Source organism: Harmonia axyridis, chromosome 5, assembly GCF_914767665.1.
Source record: "Harmonia axyridis chromosome 5, icHarAxyr1.1, whole genome shotgun sequence".
Lineage (NCBI taxonomy): Eukaryota > Metazoa > Arthropoda > Insecta > Coleoptera > Coccinellidae > Harmonia > Harmonia axyridis.
The window spans coordinates 27,111,159-27,126,800 of record NC_059505.1 but is presented as its reverse complement, the minus strand read 5'-3'; the positions used below and the strand labels follow the sequence as shown (position 1 = coordinate 27,126,800).

The window sequence follows — 15,642 nt, the reverse complement described above, 5'->3', positions numbered from 1 at the left end:
TATTTGTAGTAAATTGTTTGTACTTCAAAAGTCTGCTTTAAGATCTATGATTGGTCTAAAATATAGAGAATCATGCAGAGGGCACTTCAGACAGAATAGAATTCTCACTTTCTTTGGGATGTTTGTTTTAGAGTGCGTTCTTTTTGTGAAAACAAGTCCCCATTATTTCGAGGATCTCAAAAATATTAATAACACAAGACGTACCATTCCCTTTCACATTCCGATACATAAAATGTCATTAACTGAAAAAGGTACCAAGTATATGTGTGTTAAATTTTATAATAATCTACCCAAAAATGTATTAGACATAGTTGATATTAGAAAATTCAAGAAAAATCTCACAGACTTGATTATCAATGTGGAACCTTATTCTATTTCGGAATTTTTGAATTATTGTGGTGTAAATTCTAGGATATAGTTTGATTTTTTTTCTGATATTGACGGTTTTCCATTTCTTTGTATATTTGTGTACAGGATTCAGGAAATAAAGCTATTGTTATTGTTATTGTTATTTCAATGAAATATCCGATAATACGGTCTAGAAGTCAAACATTAAGTTCCAATACGAAGATATTCCTATTTCTTCATTTCATTGAAAACAACAAATATAACATGAATGAAAGAAGAAATGTGAATTCTAAATTTTAACTTGCCTTATAAGAAACTGAACTGAAAAAAGAGAATGAACACATATATAAGACACCTTATACGCCATTAATTCCAATATCGATATATGTACATTTCGAAAGATCTTAGTTATGAATTCCTCCATAGTACCTATACTTATTTCTTCACATCAAAAATGAAAGCTCTAGCTACTACTTCACCTTGGTTAGTATATTTCAATTACAACGATACAAAATGAATTAGTGGTCCAAGCACTTAGGTATCGACAATAATTCTGACAACCAGCAACTGGCAGTTAAATTCATATTGTAAGTTGAATCTATTACACCGGAGGTGAAAAGACTGGGTGTCAAATTATCTTTAAATGTACAGGTACAATTGGATCAATATCCAAACAGTTTGGAAATACTGGCGCCAAAATCGTTAACAGTGTTAACACCATATTACCTTTCAATTAGAACCTATCTGATACTTGATATAATCACAACATTCTTCTAGAACTAGATAATAAGGCCAACAATTGTTGAGTTGTGGTGTCGTCAAACATAATTTCTGAGCGCTAGTTTCCTGAACAGATCGCTTTATCATTTTGTAACCATGTTTCTAATTTTGAGCCAGGAATTGGTGTCCATACATATATTTATATACAGGGTGAGTCAAAAATGTGTACCGAGCTTTCTGGGGGTGAAAGTATTGAAAAATAAGTATACCTTGATGAATAAACTTATGGCCCAAAATGTATATCAAGGGGAATATATCCTTCCAAAGTTGATAAAATTGGGAAAATTTCATCGCATAACTTATAAACGGTGAATGTGGCATTCCAGATTGAAATTACGTTCAATAATGGATGTTGTTCAAATAAATTGTTTTTATTACACTTTGACATTTCTGATATTACTATAAAGGGTGATTCTAGAGGGTCAGTCACGATTTTTTCGGCACAACTTCTTTTGTTATAATCTTTTTGGTGAAAAAATAGAAACATTCGATGGAGCCAAGAAAACTCTTATCCAAATACAAAAAATTTAACCGTTATCGAGATATTCGAGTTTTTGTAGTCACATGATGTCAGCACTCTCCAAAAATACCCTTGATAACAATATCAGAAATGTACAAGTGTAATAAAAAAATGTATTTCAGCAACATACATTTATGAACGTATTTTCAATCTGGTGGCATTCACCGTTTAGAAGTTATGCGGAGAAATTTTTCAAAATTTTATCAACCATAAGTTTATTCATCAAATTATACTTATTTCTCAATGTTTTATCACCCTCAGAACGCTCGGTATACATTTTTGACTCACCCTGTATACAATTTACGGGGTTTAAGGTCGCAATTGGCGCATGAATGATAGAAAAATCTTAAGCTATTGACTTCGCGTCACTTCCCCATTTCTATTTATATGAAATAAATATCAATCCAATGAAGACCATCCAATCAAATACGACCTAAGTTATGGAAAAAATTCAACATATAATCCTCGGCAAGATGCCCACACTACGAATTTGACAGTCCTCTCCGAAAAATCCAAATTAACAACGCTGGAGTGTGCCGTTCATTTCGTTCTTGTTGTTTATTGTCTCCGTATTTCACAGAGCCAGGGGGTTTGCATCGGTTGGGCCTGCAAAAACTGTGGATCGTCGAATTTTTCATGAGGGATGATCTCGGAGGAGGTATATATGAAAATTTATCGCCCGGCAGCTTGCTTGGGCCGATACATCTGAATGTAAAATGTAGACTGGTCGTCGTATTGTTATCGACTTCTTGCAATATCCGATCCAGAATGAGAGACGGCTTTTAGGGTTGAAAATATTCTCTTTATGGGCTTTATGAAGAGTGTTCTATCTGCCGAGTGGGCGATCTTGAGACTGTAAGGGAGGTATATATCTTGAGATTTCACGAACGGAAGTTTCATTTGAAAACAGGGAGAATATAGAACGTAGACAGTTTTTACTTTATCGAAGTACGGAAATCCGGCTGTAATATTGGGACTGTGCGTTCTTATTGCCATGAGAAATATATTACTAGAGTTCACCAACTTTTCCATGATGAAATCATTACTGAGTATCGAACATCGATAAGATATTAGCAAATGAATAAACCTACGATTTTATTGGAAGAAGCAGAATGATGGCTTTACCTCCAAAGAAGAAAAGGTATTCACAAGGGTAAAAAAATATGTTTAGATTAAATTCTTCTTCACTGAAATGAAAAAAGAGAGGATATTATCTACTGAAATAAAACTCTGCCCAATATCCTGTTTAGTTGTTGAATGAATCAGTAAGTGAATACTGCCCCAAATATAGTTCAAATTCTAGCAATGATAATTATCGTTGATTGAAATTCAAATTACAACTGGTATTAACCCTTTCTGTTTAGATTCTCTGATTTATCAAACGGTACTTACATTTCCAGTCGTAAGCAGTAAAAGTACTTTTCCCTATTTCATCGTATGAGTATCGTAATGAGTTCATAACAGTATCAAAAACAATGCTGTAATGAACTCATTACAGCATTGTTTTCAGTTATATTTTTCGTTTTCTGGTTGTCTACACTGATTTGCGATCATTTCAACACACGTCAGTTATTGTCAATATAATATTATTTGGATATAGTGAAATGATTTGCAACATTATTCGCAATTTCTCTAATTTTCTGGTGATGTCAAACCGATTTTGTCAGACATAATTCACGAATTTAATGCGTAATTATAAATTATTTCAAAATTCGAGAGGAAACGTACGATTCAAATTCAAATTCGGTTATCTGTCAATTTTCGTAACAGTCACACCAACTGCCAAGATACAATACCAAAATCATTAGGATGTATAATCTGAATTTTACATTGAATTTCGACAATATTCCACAAAACTTGACTGAAATAGAGAAAATATCGTCTAATACTCTTTGCTGAAGGCAAAAACACTCATGCGTTTGAAAACTCGCATTTGTTTTGGAATAGGAGCCCATTCTGCAACTCGTTTTAGAATATATTATGTACGATTACTACGAACTTGCACAAAGTTACACTTTCCAAACACTGTGCGGAAAAGTACAGTGTATATTGTTATCTATTATCCATAATAAACCTTGAGATTTGTTGGGAAAAAAAATAAGCCAAATTTTGAATGAGTAATTCAGAGATTTTCTCGGGAAGTATGAGTCCCATTAGATAGAAATTTGATCAGAAATCACCTATTAGACCCCATTGATTATCATAGCTCTAGATTGTGATATCTGCTTTTTAGGCATAAAATGAAGGAACAAATTTGATGAAAAACTCACAAAGAAGTAATTAAATAGAATTATTAAATTTTTAACGGGTAATGTAATATTGTAGTGATAACAATATTTTTTCAACAAGGTCCTAGCTCAATCAGCTCCATTCCATAAAGATGAGATTGAACTCCTTTTTATTCATTTCGTAATATCAAATCAGTGTAAAATTCGCGGTGTGTTATCCTCGTTATAAAACAACAATTCAAACCCGCCGCAAATGGAAACACTGATTTAATCAGTAGAAATCCCCTCAGCGACCCCAATCAAATTTGGGTCAATCCAACAAATTGCCGTTCGGATCGACCCTTAATTAAACGCATTCATAGCCCAAAAACAAATGAATTGAACGTAGAATATTATTCAATGGAGGGATCAAGAGATCAGGTGGTTACTTCATCATCGTTATCAAGTCGCCCGGTCCAGGACAGGCTGGTCCTTCGCAACGGATGTGTGAGCTAAGGCCACCTCGGGACTGGGCCGTGTGCGAAACCCGGGTCGAAGGAGTTTGGCAAAGGGCCAGATAACAGGCAAGGGAACTGAATTATTCTCTTGATGATCGACTTGAGGCCAGTGTATCTTTTCGCGGGAACAAGGTGGGGCCATTAATTCGGGTTTCTGATGGAAAAACCGCCCGGAAAATTCACGATAATATATCCATTTTGACAGGAAGATGGGCGCCGTTACACGGGTGCAGACAGTTACGAGCATTGCTGGTCGCAGTTCGGTCTGAGAATGGAAAGTATCGCTTCCTTCTGAAATATCTGAAATGCCTCTATAGGGTGATGCCAAAGAAATGCGAAAGTTTTCACATGAAAGACCCTCTTCAATTCCCGACAATTTTCCTCTCGCACTTTTTTGGAGAAACCCTGCATATGTTCTTTAATTCATTCGATATTGTCGTTTCCACATATTCAAACAATATGAGATAATTATATTTAATATTTATTATTGTATAGCGACGTCATTTTATGTATTTTATCTTTATTGCTACACCAATTGTATGATCCATGCCGTTGTTTATAAGTTGGTTTTTGTTTTTACCTGATGAAGGAGCTAAATGCTCAGAAACGTTGCCATTGAATAAATTGTATACAACTGTTCCTTGTGACTGATATTCCTCACCATCAAACAATATAAGTTACACAAGATCTATGAATTTCATCGATTGAATAATCAAAATATTTTGAGCATCATTTTAGCTCAGAAAGTAGTTGAATGAATTGAAAATCAGTTGAGACCGACAAACGATACCAAGGGTTTTTATTTCAGATTTTTTCATGGAAAGATTTATATAAAAGCAAATTAATGTGAAATCTATTTGGATAGTTTAAACCTCGGTTTGAATCCTTTAGATTAAGAGAATGGGTTATATATCGCTAGATCATTTCCTAAATAGATCTAATTCTTTGATATTTTATTTGCAATAAAATTGGACATTTTCCTACGTTTATTGAACGTATAAGCCTGAAACAGCTCATAGTTGGGAAATTTAGAAAGAAAATATAAAAAAAATTATTCTTTGCAGAAATGTCTTCCTTTTTCAAAACAAGAATTTCTACTACACCACCTTACGTATCTGTGTAGCACGGTTGAAAGTAATTCAAAGCCATCAGTTTATCATCATATATGTGAATATTCGACTGAAATTGGAGTTCTCGAAGGTCTTTCGAACAATTGAGAAATTTATATTTCTCATAAAATTAGAAGTTGATATTAAGACTATATGAAAACCAAATAAGACAACAATAACAATTTTCTTTGGCTACACTCGAGATGTTCTGAAAAATCTATAATTTATATTTTTTTTAGATAAATTGCATATGTCGCTTAGATTCCACAGGAGTATGAAGAATATTTGTGTCAACCTAGTGACAAAAAGGATTTCGACAATTCCATAAAGTGGATTTCCTCGACGAATTTCGATTTCATCAAATTCTATCTGTTCTTTTTCAATCATTTTCGAATTCAAACATTCTAAAATCATCAAATTGCAGAAGCAACTTTGATATATCGAGGGATATAATATATCCGTTACATAATTTGTTTCACCTATCCGATAGATATATTACCAGTTTATTTTTCTAGCTACTCTGATAATTGTCATCAAGAAAGTAAATTGCAAGCAATTATTTCTGACCCATTTCAACTTTGAAGTATAATGAAGCTTTGATAGATGAGCTTTGTATGAAATTACCAACACTTTGATTTATAGGATCAAACAGATAGCACACAACACAATAGACGATTGATAATTCTATTCAACTTTCAATTAGGGCACTCGTAAATGATGACCTTAAAAACCGCACACTTTATATCAAGTGGAATGCGGAAATGAAACTTTTCCCTTTATCCATTGCAAAATCAGAAATTTTCCCTCACGGAAAACCACCCGAGGTAGTTCCGGGATGAATAAAAAAAAATCTCCGAAGAATCCACCAACGGAAAAATTATCCAACAAAGTATCACAAAGTTATGTGCTCCCTTTGAGGTAGTCGGCTGTGCATGTGCATGCTCTAGGCAATATTTGGTTTATGACAACATTCATTAACCGTTAGCGATTAAATTTGAACAAGCTCCCCTGTGAAATCTGGCCTCTTTATAGTTTTATCTTAATAAGAGCAGCAAAACTAATTAAGCGAGTAGTAAATGCTGCTCTGCGTAGCTCGGGGATAGTATGACACGTCATGAAAACAGTCGTAAAGTGCGCAGGTAATACTATGGTATTAGGATCCGGGAGTCTACTTGATGGGATGAATAAAAATAATCAGCAAGGGAAATATCCCAGGTTTTTGTTGGGAAATACATGTCATAACAAGTTACGGGGATACAACGCAATTTCTCGAATTTGTGCAACGCAATTTCTCGAATTTGTGTGTAGAAATGAGGGAACCATTGACGCCAAGTCAGGAGCTTTTGAACGCTCGTCATTCATCCGTCATCCGATCATTTATTTATTTATATCCCAACAGACCACAAAGGTCTCATTACAAGCATAAAAAGGTAACATAAAAAATAACTTACATAATAAATCACAAGAAGGTATAAGTTCATGAAAACAATAGAACCCTATATGGTTATATGTGGTCTCCAAGGGCGCCATTAGTGCATGAATGACGAGCGCTGAAAAGCTCCTAACTTCTCATCAGTGCTTATATCATTTTTTTCGATATTCTACTCGAGTTTTCTATTCTTCTGAAAATGCATGAAAATTTTGCAGGAAGTTTGAAATAATTGTTCTATCATACACGTAACTTCTTGAATTTGCTACTTTTCTGAAGATATCAGGTTTTTGATCATAAACGTTCTAATGCTCTAGTGACTCGGTCAACACGAAATTTTTCGAGACGCTTTTAATTGTTATTTTAAATTCTAAATTATAAAGGTTAAATTTGTGAAAATAAATTTTCCAAAACTTTACGAAGTGGATAAAGAAGTTTATAAATTCATAACTAAATTAACATAAAGACAGACGTTCGCTTTGAAATATTTGAATTTTTCAATTGATATCTTAGTTCGATGTCTCGCTTCCTCTTCTGTGAAATAGGTAACAAATCAACAAATACAATTGACATAACAATTTCATTTTTTGTTTGATGGTGTGATGACCCTGATAACAAAACATGATCAGGTACTACTTTAAATTAAAAATTAAAAAGGTTGAACTTTTTCAGCCGGTATTATCAGTTGATCAACAGCAATAGTTTTGAAATTATGAATGAACAAACCGAACTCTGCATACCAAAATTTTCAATGCTTTTAAATAATTCCTGGAAGTTAGATGACGGTAAAAATGTTCGCTTTCTATTAAAAATGTTATAGCCTCTTCCCTGGGTTTTCCCAAGTACCACATTTCAAGTACCTGTTTTACATAAATGCTCTGTACATTTTGTAGAATCTTCAGTGTCTGAAGATGAACTAGAATAAGTTCATAACCGCGGTTACAATGTAATCCTCAAATTGTTATTTCAATTTAATTGCTAGTAAAACTTCATGATGAAAATTTGTTTTAAATAAAAAGGTTGAATGATAAGTCAACTTGATGAAGGCCATTGCAAAATCTCAAATCACTCGAATCTGTTGTAAGGTTTTCTATGGTTCTGATAAGGTTATCAATATGAAATTTACCAAGAAGCAAGAAATTATTATTTTATAGTAACACTCAATCGAATTTGTACTCAAGGAACCCTCCAATTATTTGTGTAAATTATTACAAAACTGAAATAATTTTTTATAGGTGTTTCTATGGCACTCAGTATAATTGTGAAGAATATGAAAAACTGCTGTCTGTGTGAAAGCCATGACAAATTATGCATTGAATTCATATCCGCGTGGAGGCATTCCACAACCAACTGCTTGGTTGGAGAGAAAAACAGAAGGTTCATTAGAATAAGACAATTAGCTGTCATACATCGACGCATGGGAGAGTTCGTTGATCTAGGCGTCAATCAGAGGCGTTGAATTCACTCTTCTTGAACGATTAAAAAGCGTTAAATGAATGTAATCACTTTAACGAGAGAGGATACCTGGTTACCACGCATTTTGTATGGAATACTTGAGAAAGAGCCGGATCGAATCTGTTCAAGAGTAATTTGCATGAGTAATAATTAATACCGTGATGATCCAAACACGAAAGGATATCAATAACATCCAAATTAATAGGTACTGCAGGAGTGACCCGATTCACATGTATGTATTTCTAGTCATAGAAGAAATTTGTAATTATCCTAACCAGGACTCTTCATTTCTTTTCTATCGGCTAATGATTTCTTCATCCGATTGTTAATTGAGATACGAAAGTAATTCTATTATTTACAAGGTTTCTGCTTTTTTGATAGACAAGAATTGCAGTTTCGATACATTGTATTGTATTGTACTTATATTGAAAATGTATTTGATGACCTTCGATTGGCAAATGAAAACTTTCTTAGCTTAATAAATGCTCAGCTAGAAGGTATATATTGAGTTATATAATTTAGTTTGATGCCACTGTGATTGTCAAAATGAAAAATGTTTTTTAGGATGACCCCTGTATAAAAAACAATTTTACAACCGGTTTCAATAGAGTCTTTTACACATTTGAGTAAAAAGCATTGCGCTAATTCAATATTATTCTTTCATATCCATTTGATATTAACATTTACTTTGACATTGTATCCATCGCTCATACGAATCAAAGATATGGTGAATTAATTTCATTATTTAAATTATTGATATTCACTCCCATCAACTCGCTAGAAGTTGAAGGTTGGTTTTCCATTCCTGAATGTTTTCCCACAAAAATCTTCTCAGCAATCATCTCCTTATTTGTCAATGAATTCTCAACATAATAACTCTTTGCAACAGTGCTTTATTTCCACCCACTATGGCATTATATAACGATAATATCAGCACCAGTATCACCCAGCGAAGATGTTGATAAACGCCGAAAGCAGTATTTACATAGAACTAACTATGTAATCCTTCCTAAACATACAAACCTTTTCATCATAAACTGGACAAACATATATGTATAGTCGTGTAGATGACACCAGGGAACTATTTTTGCCTTATGATATATAACTCGTTTTCGCATGAGAAGATACAGGATGTTCAACGTCATTCCTGAGTTATATACCATTGAGTGTGGTCAGTTATGTATAACCTTGGAAGTTACAATTTCTGGTCGATTTGGAGTATTTCTGGATGCTCAATTCAGAAAATGCGAAGAACAGAAAATGGGGGAAAACCAGCAATGTTCATAATTTTTTTTGAAATGAATGATGTGTGTAAACTATGTTCATAAGCTGAACAGTAAGCGTATGTAGGATTCTATTCGTAATTTAGATAACCTACTTTCAAATAGGAATTTTCGAGATGAGAATCAAGAAAAATCATTATGATTATTTATACACGAAAAAAAATTAAACATTTTTTAGACCCGCTTCATTTCGAGAAGAAATGAAGTGAAAATGGGCAAGAGAAGTGGAGTAAATACTTTCACAGCTCGAAATATTTGATTGTTTGTTTTCGGAACTGACAGTACTTTGAACTCATCGCACACAAGGGGGCTTCGTTTCAAAAGAAACTTTTTCAAAACTGGCAAATTAAATATGTCTACACGAGATTCCAATAAAACTCGTTGAGCGCAGTTGTTTGAACTGTATCAGCCTCAGGCCGCAAAACCCAATGACCAAATTGAAATGGGTATGACATTGATATTGATGAGTTTATATTTCGATGTTTCAAAAGGTTTCATGCACTACCCAATAAAAATTCCTGTTTAATTGGATTTATCATTGACATCACTCTGCACCGGTAGGCATTGTCCAATATGGAAATTTCAAAAGCGCTACTGAAAATTTCACCGGACTTGGATTATTCATTTCGAACAGTATTTTTCTCAATTTGTATAGGAGTTCCTAACACTCACATGAAGTTCTTGTTGTAGTAATCCAGTTTATTATATTTTGAAAATAGTAACATCCTGAATATTTCAAATAATGAAACATTTTTCATATCTGCTTTCTATAAAGCAAAATGCGTAAGAAATCTCAAGGTTATAACGTGTTGTGTTATGGGTAACATATACAAGAATAAAATTTTCAATGTTTCTTTCCGATCTTTAGTATTAATTTGACATATTCTCCATAATTTCTGGATAATTTTGATTCAGCCTAACCGGCAAATTTCTTTATAACTTTGAATGGCCCTTCTCCTTAACTTGCAACCATTTGAGAATAATCGATCATAGTAATTAAGGGTTGTCATTGTCAACAATAATTCAAAGACATATTATCATAAATTTATAATTGGATTTCCTACAATAATGTTATATGCCGACACCTCGTACGAATACATTGAAGTATTCACCTCTTTATAATTTGTGTGATGCCTGTAATACTGTAAGTTCTCACTTGGATATTTTTAATTGTTCCATTTCAAATATCAGATCTCATTATTTTGACTGACTGAGCATTTTTTGTTATTTTTTTTTCTCAGAATATGTAACATTAGTTTTCTTATGCTCCTTGTTCTGTAGTTGGGTTTAAACCTGTAGAACATTGTATATGTATTAAATAAATAAATAAATGAATAAATAGCAACACTGTATATTTTTAACATTTCTTATGTCATTTGTGATCAATAGATTAATGTCATTCAATCATGGAAAGATACATGCTTCAACAACGTCTCGAAATTATTGAATTGTTTTTTAAAATCTGTGATCATCTGTGAATAGTGAAAGTAATTGAAAAAGAATTCATGGACGACATTTTTCACTTAATCGCTATTCGTCATATTGTAGACAATTTTTAAAACTGATTTTTATACACGATAAAAGCGTGCCAGTGCCAAGTACTCACCCGAACTTGGTATCACTTTCAAATGTGTCTTCAATAGGATGAATTAACTTAAATTAAGTCGATTAACTCAATAATGTCGGTCATGAATTCTTTTCAAATTTCTATCAGAATTCACAAATGAGTACTGATTTTTATTTAAGAATTCAAAAATTTCTAAATTTGGAGAGTGTATCTTTCCATGATCAAATGACATGATGTCTGGACACAAATGACATCAGAAATGTCAAAAAACGATACACAGTGTTGCCATTATAACTATTTCAAATTGTATCATTTTCATTGAAAAACCCTTCACTTCAGAAATGACCCTTATATTTTTTCAATACTATACTATTAGCATTTTCACTCACCATCAACAAGAGAACAATGTTCAAGTCAACTCACCTAAAACAAAAACAAAACAAAATTATTATGATGTTGATAAAATATAATTTTATTTTAGGAAAAAATGTGTGCTGTTTATAAAAATTGCCAGAGAAAGATCAATGTCCAATATGTTATTGGTATTTTACAAATGAATGGGTAGTTTGCAAGTTATAATATATAACTTTAATATATTTTTCTATATCTACCGAAGATTGAATGTTGAGTTTCATTCGATTTTGAAACTATCGCTCAAAAATGTAATTGCTCTATTCATGAACCACTCAAAAAATATCATTAAAACGTATCAATAAAGCATGTTTAACGAACCAAAACCTAAAGCTTGATCGTTTTTTCAACTGAGTACTAGATTATCAACTCAGATAATAAAAATTCGGGTTCCGTTAGATTTTTTTTCTCTTTTCAAGGAATAGGAGTTTCTTAGCATATATTCACCCATGAGTTTCGAAGTTTTTTAATTACCAGGAAAATAAAATTTCGAACAGCGATATTTGCGAAATCCTTCGTGGGATTTTGCCAGTTAACGGATTCAACAGCAGTATTCAAGATCCAAATCTATCCTGATAATTTAGATTTTCGAAGATTTTTCGTTCGAGAATTATTGTGTTTATTGCGAAACGGGGAGAATTAAATTTGAGTGGAAGCCTTATCGTTTCATACCATTATTGGCTCAAAATTGTGAATTTAAAGACATCGTGCCGAAATGATATAGACATAATTCAAATGAATCGGAAAACGATCTCTCGAAAATTAAGGCAGGTTGAACTTCCTACTAAACTTTTTGTTGCTTCATAATATAATTCTATTTCGTTGATAATTAATGATGATTATTCGCGAAATACACTGAGAGAATAGTTTATTTGATATTATCGAAAATGCATTATAGTTAATAAATCATTCATTGGATATATGGACAAACAAATATTAGTTTCATGGAAATAAATAATTCATATGAAATCCCACCAATAATCATCATTCATTATTACACTTCATTTATTTACGCAAACTTATATTAATAGTTTGTAAAAAACACACAGAAATTAACACAGCATAACTTACATCAATGTGAGTCTTAAAAGTTAAAATTATTACAATGTTCATATATAATATGTAATTTGGCAGGAATAACTATATTTCACTTGATCTTAACAACAGAATCAAACTAGTCAAATCTTAAAAGACATATGAACGAATAATGTCAAAGATTGAAAACATAGAAAAAACACAAAGACAAGAGACACATCTAGTTTGACTCATATTTATCAATTGAACGATGTTGCAATAAATGGAATTAATACCATTAAAATCTGAGTAGATATTCAAATTTGTTTCATGGCTCATGATTTCAACCGCCTCCAAAAACTCTCTTTTATATTTGTTTCGCTCAGATCTTAAGCACCTAGCCTCTGAGAACTTCATAGTATGTCCCGTTTCATATATGTGTTTAGATAATCCAGTGGTTTGTCTCCCTTTTGTACAATCTCTAACATGTTCCTTTATTCTAATATTTAAATTTCCATGCAATCTATGGAGTAAATTATTCCAGACTTGTTGGATGTTGGTGTTTTGTCCTTCATTTTTGAAAATACATATTTACCCAAAGTAAATGCATGCGTGCAGCAATTATTATATCTTGATTGTTTGGTACATGGTTTCTAAAAGTTCTTATAATGGAAGGTGTGATGGCAGGATGGTAAGGAATAGAGAAGAATTTTTTGCAACAACTGGACTCTCCTCATCAATGGATGGGAGGTTATCATGTATCACCCTTGAGCCAGATCCTGTAATACGACCAGAGTTGTTAAACAAACATTTATTCAAAAGTCTAGCAGGACAAGAATTTTTAAGGAGGAGGTGACGTAATCTATGGAGGCTAGACTGCAATAGATGAGGGCTCACTAACTTTTCTATTCGACTTTTTAATCCTATAATGAGGTTGATTTTATATTTGAAGTCGTGTGAAGATTTGAAGTTGAGGTAACGACCAGATGCCATTGGTTTTTGATACCAATCTGTCCACACCTTGTCATCATCACTGCGTGTTAACTGTAAGTCTAGGTAGTTTAGAGTGGAGTTTACTTCTCGTTCATAAGTAAATTTTATGTTATGATCTTGAGCATTGAGGGTGTCAACAACACTGATGAGTAAATCTGTTCGTACAATGCAAAACAAATCATCCACGTATTTTTTAATAACGATGGGAGTGTAATTTAACGCTTCAAAGGCCTTATCAAGCAAATCGTCCACAATCATATCTGCAATAATGGGAGAAGCATCTCCTCCCATAGGAGCTCCTTTAATTTGCAGAAAAAAACGTCCCTGGAACTGGCAATAAGTGGTTCCGAACATAAGTTTGACACACTCCAAAAATTCTTCCTTCTTCAAGGTGCAATGTGGCTCTATAGAATCCCAATGTGAAACGATACTTTTCAATACGGCATCAAGTGTGATATTAGAAAAAAGAGACTCAATATCAAAACTGACCATTATATGGTTATCAGGAATGTTATGTTAGTTTGTTAATCATTAATAAATCCTATATTCTGATTGAATAAATTATTGAATTCTTGTGAGAGTTTATTTATAAATAGCAAATGTTCGGTAACTACCAGTTTGAAATTTGTTGATAATGAATTTATGTTATTTTTGGAGATAACGTAAGTTCATATAAATTATTTATAACCGAAATATATTAAATATTATCAAATACCTTGTAAACAAATATTTCATTCTGTATTAATAAACTTTTTTCAATGCATAATTTAACTATTAATGAATATATTAAATATAAATCTGTTGTAATAGTTGTGAATAAATAACCTCCAAATAAGTGCTTTATTAATAAGAAAATATGAATTTCTCTCAGTGTATGTTGAAAACATTCTTTACAATACATAAATAACATCTATCGTATCTAGGTTTCGATAAAACTATTAACTCATCATAATTTCAACATGACGGTCCAGATTTTAGAACAATAGAAAAGAAAATAACGATAGTTATACAACATTATCCCATCCATTGATCAAATTCGATTGCCGCCCACAACCATTAAGCCTATATCATATCGAAGTATCGTCGGAAGATACGGTTTGATAGAATATGACTGTAGAGATGTTGGCATGCCTGTCTGGGATCTTGTTATTTATTCCGTTCGCGTCTCTGTATCACAATAGCTAACAACGCCAATCCAATCGTAAAATCGTATTCTCAGAACCAGGATGAAATTTTGTAGGAACGTTACCCGGAAGAACTTCAAATCACAAGTGTGGCTATAAACCAATGAAAAAGTTAGGGAAGTTGATACTTCCGATGCGAATGTGAAACTTTTGATATGAAATGAAAGAATCATGGTGAAAAACTGGAGGTTAGTTCAACATTTTGCCTCTTCAATAGAATTGTGCAGTAGGTTTTATGTAATGTGAATTACAAGCATCACCATTTGCTTCGTTATTATGTATAAACATAATGAGCAAAATTTTGAATGGTACAAAAGTTTGTTAATCAATATTGAAACAATTCTGTCCCGAATATTTTAGATAATACATTTTCTCTATTTCAGTATCGTAATGAGTTCATTATAGTACTGAAAACAAAGCTAAAATGAACTCATTATAGCATTGTGTTCAGTTATATTTTTCGTTTTGTGGTTGTCTACATTTTATTCCGATCCTATCAAATTTCAGCACACGTCTATTGGCAATATAATACAATTTGGATAAAGTGAAATGATTTGCAACATTATTCGCATTTTCTCCTGATGCTGGTGGTGTTAAATCGATTTCGCCAGACATAATTGACTAATTTAATGCCTATTTATAAATTATTTCGAAATTCGAAACGTACGATTCAGATTCAAATTCCATAATCAGTCAATTTTTGTAACAGTCACACAAACTGCCAAGATACAATCACTAGGCTGTATAATGTGAATTTTGCATTGAATTTCGACAATATTTCACAAAACTTGACTGAAATAGAGAAAATATCGTCTAATACTCGT

General features: G+C 32.6%; 1 protein-coding gene and 1 long non-coding RNA gene across 7 annotated transcripts in view; both read right to left on the bottom strand.

Moving 5' to 3' along the window:
• Positions 1–15,642, bottom strand: part of LOC123681141 (polypyrimidine tract-binding protein 1) — a 592,501-nt gene that overhangs the window by 241,413 nt on the left and 335,446 nt on the right. The gene's annotated exons all lie outside the window — the stretch shown is intronic.
• Positions 10,682–12,816, bottom strand: LOC123681145. The gene is made up of 3 exons (XR_006747643.1): positions 12,699–12,816; positions 11,606–11,639; positions 10,682–10,942 (listed from the first exon to the last, which is right to left on the bottom strand). It is a non-coding gene; the product is annotated as an uncharacterized LOC123681145 (long non-coding RNA).